At 42.4% G+C, this 12,456-nt stretch overlaps 1 protein-coding gene across 1 annotated transcript in view; it reads right to left on the bottom strand.

The window, feature by feature from the left end:
• LOC132479594 (uncharacterized) overlaps positions 1-1,789 on the bottom strand; it is a 76,221-nt gene extending 74,432 nt beyond the window's left edge. Inside the window, exons 1-2 of the mRNA XM_060083134.1 lie at positions 1,710-1,789; positions 242-383 (exon numbers count right to left, since the gene is read on the bottom strand). The gene's annotated coding sequence lies outside the window, so the exon portion shown is untranslated. The remainder of the gene's footprint in view (positions 1-241; positions 384-1,709) is intronic.
• Positions 1,790-12,456: the final 10,667 nt, after the last annotated feature.

The following is a 12,456-nucleotide window of genomic DNA, read 5'->3' as shown; positions in this document are numbered from 1 at the left end:
GTAAGTTTAAGGTGTACAATGCCCTGATATGATACATGTATACGTTGCAAAATGATTACCACACAGGGTTAGTTAACATCTCCATCACCTCACATAATCACCATTTTTTTTCTTTCTTTGTGTGTGTGTGTGTGTGTGGTGAGAACATTATTTTTAAGTTAAGCCTAGATAAAAGTATTTTACGAATGCTCTCAAGGTTTGCTCCTTCAGCAAAATCTTTTACATCAGTTTAGATACTTACTCAGTAAACCCTTTGTTTTCTAACCACAGGCAAAGTTACATCCATCCTAGCTGCCATGGAGTCAGAACAGATTTCCAGAAACCAGGCTGACTCTTGGGATGCTGTCACAGATGGACATGTCATTACATTTTCCAGAAAGAACCTTAAAGGAAATATTAGGAGAAATATGCATTTTTAACAAGATGTTACTTTAGAGAATTCTAACACTTGATCCTTTCAAAGCACTTTCCTTCATGTGGGGAACAGTAAAAAAAGGGAGACAAAGGTTTGTTTTTTTTTTTGGTTGCTCCCCGTGGCTTGCAGGATCTTAGTTCTCCGACCAGGGATTGAACCTGGGCCCTCAGTAGTGAAAGCACACAGTCCTAACCACTGGACCGCCAGGGAATTCCCAGAGAGGGAGGTTTCAAAAAGAGTTTTGAAGTGGGCTTTCGCCCAAATGAACTGAACGGAACTGGCTGCTCATCAGCTGGGGCACGTCACATGGGTGAAGTGTGTTCCCACTGTGCAGGGTTGCAGCCTCAAATCCTTGACTCTTCCATCCCCACCGTCTGCATTTTGCAAGCCTCAACACCAACCCCCATTAAGCCTCCTAATCACAGACACACGCGGTGTCGCCAATCTATTAACTCCCAGAGGTCCTTGTAGTCACAGATACCCCGGAATGCCAAATTTGACCATCAAAGACCACTTAGTCAGTGACTACAAAACTCACTGATCCATTCTGATTGCCGAACAGTGAAACAGTGAATTACACAGATCCCTGAGGGCGAACCCACACTGATCTCCAATGCTATCCCAAAGACTGGGGATCAATCGCTGACTCCCACTGTCCTACCTCCCCCAACAATTATTAACAGTCCCAATCACTGACACCTCCCCCCCATTGATCCCTCTATTCCCCATTCCCTGATATACAAAAGTCCAGTCACTGATGCCCTCAGATACCCCCATCGATGATCCAAAGGAAGTCTTCATCACTGATGGCCTAAAGATTTCTCCAAACACTGATCCTCACTGACCACCCTCAGAACTGAACCTCGAAGTTTCCACAGTCACCAGTTCCAGGTACCCAAACAGAACTTAGAACCTCCAGTCACTGACCCCTCAGGCTTCTAATCACTGAGCCTTAACGCCATTCAAATCAGTGTCTTCGAAGAAACCCACTTGGCCTCAGACCCTTGAAGACCACCATAAATTGACCCCCACGCACTCTCTCAATCAAGAACCCTCGTTTATTGATTCCCACATACTCCCAATCCATCTTCTTCACAGACACTGACACTGACTCACACAAACCCGCCACCACAGACTCCCTCCCCCAAGAGGCTCGGACGCCCAATCACTTAACCCTTCAGTACCCTCAGTCTCTGAGCCTTACGGGTTCCCATGACTGACCCAGTTGGGCCACCGTAGCCGTCTGGTCGCCCTCCTACCCAGGTCCTGAATTTGGACTGTTTCTCACACTGACCTTTCCCATTTTCCCCGCATCCGCGCCCATAACCTGAAACTGCCGCACTACGCCGCCTCTCCGCGGTATGAGCATTTCCCATCCGGAGCGGCCGTGCGCAGACTCAGTCGCATCTTTGAGGCCGTCGGCCGCCACCTGGCAACCTTCCAGAGAACAGGATTCTGGGTTTCTGAATTTTAACGGCAGGTATGATGGCCGCGCCTGCTTGACAACCTCTTGCTGGGGGCGGCCATGTTTCAATCTGTGCCGTAAGGCGAATGACTAGGCCTTTGTTAGACGATTAGGCTATTTTAGGGCGGGGAGAAGCAAGTGTTCCGGGGTCCCTAAACACAGACGTCACTGCCGCTTTTAGGGTCTCAGAAACCCACACCTCCTGAGACCAATATAGAGGTTCCCTGACCTGGAAATTGAGCTTTGTCTCCAGCTGCGCAGGCAGCGAGGTAAGATGGCCGCGTCCGTTTACGCCGCTTTTCACGTGTAATGGGCGCGGCCATCTCTCAGGAGGAACGTCTGTAAAGCAAAGTGACACTTTTTCTGGGCCAGCTCTAGGATTTGGAGAACAGCAAAGAGAGGCTCTTCTCTTGGGGAGGCTGAGGCCCCCGCGATACTTTACGGAGGGGGCGGGGCTGCAAGAGAGGGCAAGTAGGAGGTTCTTAGCCGACTATTGAAAGAATACGTTGAAAGCCGAGTCTTTATCTTAGGTGGCTTGACGCTTTTTGACATTAAAAATGAAATACCAGAAAATGGGTTTATTCTGGAATAGCAGAGAATCGCAATTCCGGACGAGCAAGCTACAGCAAAAATCATAGGCAAGTCCACCAAACAAAGGAGAGGAACAGTTACTTTATAGAGAAAAAGGAGGTAGTTGGGAGGGGTTGTTTTGAAGAAAAGTCCTTTGGAGAAAAGTGAAAGTTCAGAGTGATGAGAGTTTCTCATTGGCTGAGTTGCTGGGGTAGTGGATTTCTTGTAGGAGATGCAATGCACATATCTTCTTGTTGAGGCCTGTGATTGATGATTCTTTCCTGTTGATTCTTCTGTTGGGGTCAGTTTTTCCTGTAATTGACATGGAGTGGTACTGCCTGAGAGCTCCCCTTTCAGGCCGCCCTGCTCCATTTGAGTGAGGTTTTCCTTTATTTTCATGCTCCAGAAGACGACCTGAAACATTGGTGTGACTGCTAGCAGTTTATTTGACAGGTAGAGGATGGGTAAGTGAGACCGGGGAGGGATGGAAACCAACACAGAGTGCATCCGTGAGCCAGAGTACCCTTGTGAGCAATGGTGGTTCAGTCCTGTGGGGAACTCTGGGAGATTGTGTAGAAATCGCCTCCAAACTGTCCCACTCAAGGGCTGATGAAGCTGAGATAGTTATATGTCATCTCTGCTTCCTCATTGTTGAGGGCTATTGTAAGGGCCTTAAAGCTGTAGCATTTTCAGCCTGCCTCATGGGCAGATCTGAGGCAGAGTCTGTAGTTGGGAAGAAGCCAGCCATCAGCATATGGGCATGGTGAGTGCCCAGGCAAAGTGGGGGGGTAGAGACAGCATTCCCCAGAGTCCTGTTTCTAATGCATCCAAAGCAGTGTTCTGCACATCACAGGCATTGTTTTGGAACATCTCTAGAAATGATTGCCTTGTCTTATGAAAATAGCTTAAAAAATTCTATTTGGTGGTCTTACCAAGTGGTATAATGGCTGACCTGTAAAATAACTCTCAACAATTCCTGCCTCCTGGTAGTCACACCCTTGTGTAGTCCCCTTCCACGTTGTACCAAGGCAGATTTGTGAGACTAATAGTATACAGTAGAAGTGATGTCTTGTCACTGCTGAGATTAAGTTGTAAATGACACCTCAGCTTCTGTCTTGGAGGTGCTCATGCTCTTTCTCTCAAATAACTTACTCTGGAGAAGTTAGTTGCCATGTCATTGAGGACACTGAGATAGCCTACGAAGAGGCCCATGTAGCAAGGAACTGAGATCTCCTGCCAACAGCCAGGGAGGAACTGATGTATTCTTGTATCAAGGGGTCATCTTGAAAGCAGATCCTGTACCCTAGTTAAACCTTGAGATGACTGCAACCACATGAGGGACTCAGAACCACCCAGCTAGCAGATCCTTGACCTTCATATAATGTGTAAGCTATTAAATATTTGTTTTTAGGCGCTGAGTTTGGGAGTAACTTGTTATGCAGCAGTCGGTAACTTGGATGCTGTGGTAAAAATGCTATAATTGGCATCTCTGGATTCCTTAAACAAGTTCCTAAATTTGTGACATTGTTCTATCAAATTAGAGGGGATTATTAGTAATTTCCTCTTCTCCTGCATGATAGAGAAATTAAAGGCCTATGGCTCTGCTAGATACTTAAAATTTAGCGAAGAGTTTAAGAGTCTTGCTTCACCTGAATTAATACAAGTGGTTTATGTGACAGTGCTTTGAAGTGATTATAGTAATTAACAAAAATGACCATTTAGAGAGTGCCCGTTACATGCCTGGCCTGTTGCTGGCCTTCTCACTTCAAGGGCTACCCTCACTGTAGCACCAGTCATAAAGGCAGAAGGAAAGAGAGCCTTGGAGTGTCTTATGCTGGGAATTAAATGCTCTGCTTCAGAAATGACACATATCATTTCCTCTCACTGCTCACTGAGTAGTCACCCAACCACATGATAGAAATACAATCTTACCGTAAGCTTGGAATGGGGAGAACTAGAAATATTTAAGGAACAGCCTTAAAGACGTCCACAAACACTATGAGAACAATGTTATCATCACCATCTTAAAGAAAATGCACTATAGAGGTGAGGTGACCAATCCATAATCACTCAGCTAGTAAGTAAAAAAGGACTCTGAGTCAGGTATGTCTATTTTATACGAAGGTAAAGGATCATTACCATTATTGTTAAATTTTTTACTTCAGTATATTTAAGGCACTGAATTAGGGAACAAAGAGAAGACTGAGGTCTCCAATAAAAATAAAGGATACTGAAGATGTTGAGGTCTGGTGGGGGGCGGAGTACACAAGGAAAGAGAAAATGGGTAAAAGAAGAGTGTTTACAAAAGAGTATACACTGAGGATTCAATTTATGTGAAGCTCAAGAACAGGCAAAACAAATCTGTTGAGTTATAAATCAGAATGCAGTTGACTCTAGTGACTGTTGAATTCTCTGAAGAGAATTTCCTGGGGTGATGAAAATGTTCTATATGTTGTTTTGGGTGGTGGTTTCAAGAGTTGTCAAGACTCATCAAGGTAAACACTTATGATTTGTGCATTTATTATATGTAAATTGTACCTTAAATTTTTGAAGAAAAAGAGTGTTCAGGGTATGGGGCTTCCCTGATGGTGCAGTTGTTGAGAGTCCGCCTGCTGATGCAGGGGACACGGGTTCGTGCCCAGGTCCGGGAACGGCTGGGCCCGTGAGCCATGGCCGCTGAGCCTGCGCGTCCGGAGCCTGTGCTCTGAAACGGGAGAGGCCACAACAGTGAGAGGCCCGCGTACCGCAAAAAAAAAAAAAAAAAAGAGAGTGTTCAGCGCATTGAGTGATCGTGTGGTCTAGGGAAAAGAGAGAGGCATGGAAGAAGAACTGACAGCACTTTACTATAGTCTGTGGAAAGATGAGACCCTGGCAAGACCATCATGAACACTTATGGTTTATGGCAGTGCCCCCTCTAGGCAGAGGAATTAAGAGAAAGGAGCCTCCAAGGATTTGTGGTTTGGCAAATTGAAGGCTCTGACCTAACCCAGCCTGCACTGACCATCAGCTCTTATTTATTCCCTCAGCTGATAGGTCTCAGCCTGTTGAACCAGATGTGGTGGCCCTCTACACTGTCATCATTTAAAGGGATACCGGGCCCCAAATGTGGCCTAAAAGGAGGCAGAGCTCTCCCCTGTTCTGGAGCAGAAAGGACTGTGCCCTGGCCTGAGTAGAAATAGGGCCTTGCCCTTGCATGAGCGAAGACTGTTCCGGATCTAGATAGGATGTGACGGATGTGGCTGTCCCCTGGATTAAGACAGATCTTGAGAGTAGCCTGGCATGAGCTGAGGCTGCACCCCATCCTGTCCTGTCTGGAGCCAGGGATGGTGGTGCTGGTGGTAACTGGCGATACAAGTCTCAAAGTATAATTTTCAAAAAGTTGAAAATTAGAGTTCTTACAGATGTTCAGAGATTTGCTTAACTTACCAATGAGGGAACTAGCAGGATTGGAAATTTGGTTCAAAGTAAATAGGTATTTAGTCAGTGGAATAAAGAATCTTGGAATAAGATTGCAATGTTAGATACAAAACTAATGTCCTACATGGCAGTAAAACCATAACCTTTAAGGTTATCTTCTCTTCACAGAATCGGTTTGCATCTACAACAGACAATGAAGAACAAAACCCAAAGCTAGAAGAAGGATGGATATAATAAAGATCAGAGCAGAGATTTTTTTTACTAGAAATAGAAATAGAAAAATCAAGGAAATTAAAAGTTGGCTTTTTCAAAAGATAAAGTTGACAAACCTTTTGGCAGACTAATAATGAAACTAAATAAAATTACAAAGGAAAGAGGGGACGTAACTGATGCCATAGAAATAAAAGGGATCATAAGAGATTACTATAAACAATTATATACCAACAAACTGGATAAACTACAAGAAATGAATGAATTCCTAAAAATATACAACCTACCAAGACAGAATCAAGAAATAGAAAGTTTGAATGGAGTTTTAAGTACTAAGGAGTTTGAATTAATAATCCGAATCCTCCCAAGAAGGAAAATCCCAAGTAACAGATGGCTCCACTGGTGAATTCTATCAAACATTTACAGAAGAATTAACGCCAATAATTCTCAAATTATTCCAAAATTTAAAGAGGAGGGTAAACTTCCAAACTCATTTTATGTGGCCAGCATTACCCTGATACCAAATCAGACAAAGACATCACAGGAAAAGATAACTAGAATAGTAGGGTTCAAGATGGCCACTTAGGAGGATCATAAACCCACCTCCTCCCATGGACACGTCAAACCTACAGCTACATACAGAATAATTTCCACTGAAAGAATCCCCATAACTAGCTGAGTGGCTCCTACACATTGGGTGAATGAGTAAAAACCCACGTTGAAACAGGTAGGAGAGGCTGAGACACAGTCTTGCCATAAAGACCACCTCTGCCACAGTGACCCACAATGAGGAGGGAACTCACAAACCTGAGCTTCTCCCTGAGGTGCGAAGTGTTTGAACTCCACATCTAGCACCCCAGCTTTTAAGACCTGCACATGAAAGATGAGGTCCCCAAACCTCTAGCTCTGAAAGCCAGTGGGGCTTGCACCTATGAGAACCATGGGGCTCTCTGAACCAAGGAAAACTCCAAACTCTCTGATGCTGAAGCTGTATAGTTAGAGACACTGCCCATCCCTTGATGACTGTAGTTAACACCACAGATTTCAAAGAATAATGTCCTTTGGAGGGTGCTATGGACTGAACTGTGTCATCCCCAAATTCACAAGTTGAAGCCCTGATGCTTCAATGTGACTATATTTGGACATAAGGCTTTTTTAGGAGGTAATTATGGTTAAATGAGGTCATAAGGGTGGGGTCCTAATCCAATAGGATTGGTAGCCTTATAAGAAGAGGATAGAGGAAGATCACGCTCTCTCCAGGCATGTACACCAAGGAAAGGCCATGTGAAAACACAGCAAGAAGTGGCCAGGTAGGAAGCAAGTCCTCGTCAGAACCCACCCAGGCTGGCACCTTGATCTTGAACTTGCCAGGCCCCAGACTGTAAGAAAATTAATTTCTGTTGTGTAAGCCACCCAGTCTATGGTATTCATCTAGGCAGCCCAAGCTAAGACAGGGGGGACTTGGATTAGATAGGACTCCATGGAGCTACTCTTCATTGGCTTCATGCACCACTAAATGCTGATATAAAGCTCAGGTAGGAAAAGACTCCCAGGTAAAAATAAATTTTAAAATGAAGCCAAATCATACAAAGATTGAAATGTTAATCATTCTTATAATAGGCATAGTTATAATAAGATAATAATGATGTTAATAATTTACTGTTTCTATAGGGTGAGTGAGGGACAGGGGTAGAGGAATAACCAGCCTTTTCAGATAGAAGTATTAACAACTGCACTATAACTACTCCATTATAACTAGAGTATAATTGTATACAACACTATGAGTGACCATACTAACAATGACCTTTCAGAGTCACATTGCATGGGGGTTAATACAATGTAGCCAGCTGGCCTGGGTTTGAATTCCCCCTGTGCTATTTACTAGCTTTGTGACCTTGAGCAAGTTCCTCAACTCTTAAGGAGTCGGATACCTCATCTGTGAAATAGGAATAATAATTGAGCCCATCTTAAGCACTGTTGTGTGGACTGGATTGAGCTTATAGATTTAAATTGCCTGGAATGGGGACAAGTGCACTCAAATAGAAAAATTTGCTGCCATCATCATCATCATCATCATTATTAGCACTGTGTACTGAGTTCCATGTCATTTAAACCTCACAGAGACCTTGTAGTGTGGACCATCTCCCTTTGGTTTACAAGATTGTCATCATTCTTAATAGTGGTATCAATTATTATGATAGTATTAACATAAATGCAAATAATTACACTGTCAGCATGGTAGCCAGCCTGCAAGATTTCCCTTAATGAATCTTGCCTCCTGGTATTCAAACTTCTCTGTAGTCCTCTTCTACAATGAATAAGGTTGACCAATGTAACCAATCCAACCACCATATTGTGAATACATTCAAGAAGACTTGTGGGGTCCATGTGGTGAGGTATTAAAGCCTTCCGCTAATAGTCATGTAAGCTAGCTTGGAATCAGAGCCCACAAACCCCAGTAAGCCTTCAGATTACTGCCACTCTGGCCAACATCTTGACTACAACCTCAGGACAGTTCCTGAGCCAGAACCACCAAAAGCTAAGCTGTTCCCAGATTCCTGGCTCTCAGAAACTGTAAGAGAATAAATGCTTACTGTTGTTTTAATCCATTAAGTTTTGGGTCATTTGTTACATAGCAATAAATAGCTAGCTAACCTACTCAGCAATGCATTATAAATGTGCCACTTTCCAGAGTGCAATGGAACCCACCATGGGTTCTCAGACTTGGCATTAATAATAATCATAACCTTAATATAATTCAAATGATTGTATTAATGTGGGGCTTACATTGTCCTGTTTCTTAGATGGGAACAGAGAACACCAGTTTTTGTTTTAGTAGCAATGTCCAGTATTATAATATTAAAATAGCACAATAATATCAATAAAGGAGTAAACTAATTGTGCCTATTTCACAAAGGAGAAAAAACATTGCCCCTAGGGGTGGGGCTATTGTTTTGTTAATATAATGCAGACAACAACCAGAAGGTAGCAGAAAGCAGAAGGGACACGGGATTTCTTAGCATCAGAGTTGATGTTATTCATGGTATCTTAATAATTAGAGGCATACAATAAATAATGACAAGGATTCTGATATTAGTTATTAATTATACTTCAATAAGAATATAATTGTGGAATTAAGTAAAATAGTTAATAAGTGGTATGGTATGGTGTATGGTATGGTATGGTACGGCATATGGTATGGAAAGTGGGGTGAGCTCAGGTGGGGTAGGATATAATATAGATAACAGTCACTCCAGCACAAGTAGCCCTATTGAATGGTAAGGATGCAGGTCTCAGCTCACCTTAACATTAGGGCAAGTGCCCATGACAACATTGGCTTTAACCAGACGTTAGCCACAGGGTCCACACCTGCCACACTAGGCCTGGAATCCTCTGCCCTGCCACCTTCCCCTTGTCCCCTGGGTTTCATATCCACTGGTGGCTCCTCTGATGGAGCAGGCAGGGCAGACTGGACTGAATGATGGGATACGAGATTGAAAGTGCTGGGGTGGATGCTGCCCAGATGGCCCCCTGCCTGTGTGTCCCCCACTATTGCCCTCCCTGCTCTACATAACCTACCCACCACAACCAGGAGGAGGCTTAGTAAGGAGACACAGCACTAACTTGTGGATGCTGGGGGAGGATGCAGGTCAGATACCCTGGGGAGGGAGGGGAAGGATGGGATGGCCAGGGGAGAAAGGGCGTGGTTGTGCCGGGGCATGGGGAGGGGAATTAAATCTCAAATTAGAGGCCCTATAACCAACCCACCCTCCTACCCCCTCCTTCCTCCCCACAAATTTAGCTCACTGTGTGGAGCACTTGGTCAACCTCACTGCTATTGCTATCATTCATTCATCCGTTTAACAAATTTGTACTGAGTTTCTACTTTGTGCTGGCACCATGCTGGCTGCCTTGGACACAGCAGGAGAAAGACAAAGTCCTGACATCATGAGGGTGATGGTCCAGTGGGGAGGGAGGAATGATAAATCAAAAAAAGAAACATTTATTATTAGCTTAGACGGTGGTACTTGCAGCACAAAGATAGTACAAAACAGGAAGTGACCCCAAGAAGTGTGTTACTTCATATACAATGGTGTATGTGTGAACTCTCCAAACAGGAGAGGACAGCAAACTTCATGGACACTGGGGAAGCAGAGTACTCTCAGAGAACACAGCCAGGCAAAGGCCCAAAGAGAAACAAGCTTTAGCCATGTTAAGAACAGCCAGAATGGGCGTGTTGACAGATAGTAAAAACGTTGACCAGCTACAACTGCAGGTTCTTCAGACCCTATGGCCCCTTTTATTATAGTTATAACTTTACACTATAAACATTAAATGTAAACATGTAAAAATACAAATAACTGAAATTTTATGTGAAAGATTGATATACAAAGTAGAAAAAATTACATACTCCAATATATAATCATACAGTACACATTACATTCATATAAAATAAACATTTTTATTGTAATAAGGAATATACAATAATAAATGGTATTACAGTGTGCTATATTACAAATATACAATATTATTATAGTATATAATGATATGCAGTATAAAATTATAACTAATGTACAAATCTAATTATGTATAGGTATTTATAATCTAATTTCTAATAAAAAGTCTTTTATCAAACATAATTTAAATTATCGCATGGTAAAACATAATACTTTTGAGATTCATCCACGTTGTACCTTGTGTCAATGAATCATTCCTTTCTCTGGTGTCATAAATCAGCCTCTTCATGGCTGAGTAGTATTCCATTCTATAGATGTACTACAGTGTGTTTAGTTATTCACCCATTGATGGACATTTGGGTTGTTTCCAATCTTTTGGTGATTATGAATGCAGTTTCTGTGAACATTCGAGTACATACATAATTTCTCATTTCTCTAGGATAAATACCTAGGAGTGGGATTGCTGGGTCATAGGATAAGTATATAGTTAACTTTATAAGAACTTGTAAAACTTTTGTCCAGAGTAGAGATACCATTGTATATCATTCCCATCAGCAATGCATGAAAATGTCTATTGCTTTACATCCTTGCCAACTTTTGTATTATGTTATTTATTGCCATTCTGATAAGTGTGTAGTGGTATGTCATTATGGTTTTAATTTGCATTTTCCTGATGACTAATGATGTTGAATGTCTTTTCATCAGCATATTTCCATTTGTATCTCATACGACCATATGGATGAATCTCAAATACACTAAATGAAAGAAGTCAGACTCCAAAGGAGACACATTTTTACATATATATGGATACACACACATTTATATGACATGTGAAAAAAGGCAAAACTATAGAAACAGGAAACAGATCAGTGATTTTGAGGGGTTGGGAGTGGATAGAGAGATTGATTAAAAAGGGATAGGAGGATCATCAAAAAATCTAGAAACAATAAATGCTGGAGAGGGTGTGGAGAAAAGGGAACACTCTTGCACTGCTGGTGGGAATGTGAATTGGCGCAGCCACTATGGAGAACAGTATGGAGGTTCCTTGAAAAACTACAAATAGAACTACCATATGACCCAGCAATCCCACTACTGGGCATATACCCTGAGAAAACCATAATTCAAAAAGAGTCATGTACCAAAATGTTCATTGCAGCTCTATTCACAATAGCCAGGAGATGGAAACAACCTAAGTGTCCATCATCAGATGAGTGGATAAAGAAGATGTGGCACATATATACAATGGAATATTACTCAGCCATAAAAAGAAACGAAACTGAGCTATTTGTAATGAGGTGGATGGACCTGGAGTCTGTCATACAGAGTGAAGTAAGTCAGAAAGAGAAAGACAAATACTGTATGCTAACACATATATATGGAATCTAAGAAAAAAATGTCATGAAGAACCTAGGGGTAAGACAGGAATAAAGACACAGACCTACTAGAGAATGGACTTGAGGATATGGGGAGGGGGAAGGGTAAGCTGTGACAAAGTGAGAGAGTGGCATGGACATATATACACTACCAAACGTAAAATAGATAGCTAGTGGGAAGCAGCCGCATAGCACAGGGAGATCAGCTCGGTGCTTTGTGACCACCTAGAGGGATGGGATAGGTAGGGTGGGAGGGAGGGAGACGCAGGAGGGAAGAGATATGTGAACATATGTATATGTATGACTGATTCACTTTGTTATAAAGCAGAAACTAACACACCATTGTAAAGCAATTATACTCCAATAAAGATGTTAAAGAAAAGGGATAGGAGGGAATTTAGGGGAGTGAAGGAACTGTTCTCTTGGTTGTGGTGTTGATTACATGATTGTACACATTTGTTAAAACTCTCAGAACTGTACACTTTTAAGGGTGACTATTACTGTGTGTAAATTATACCTCAATAAATCTGACTTTAAAAATATCTCAGT

The sequence above is a fragment of the Mesoplodon densirostris genome, chromosome 19, assembly GCF_025265405.1.
Source record: "Mesoplodon densirostris isolate mMesDen1 chromosome 19, mMesDen1 primary haplotype, whole genome shotgun sequence".
Classification (NCBI taxonomy): domain Eukaryota; kingdom Metazoa; phylum Chordata; class Mammalia; order Artiodactyla; family Ziphiidae; genus Mesoplodon; species Mesoplodon densirostris.
The sequence above is the reverse complement of the archived record's forward strand: the minus strand, read 5'-3'. Positions and strand labels throughout refer to the sequence as shown.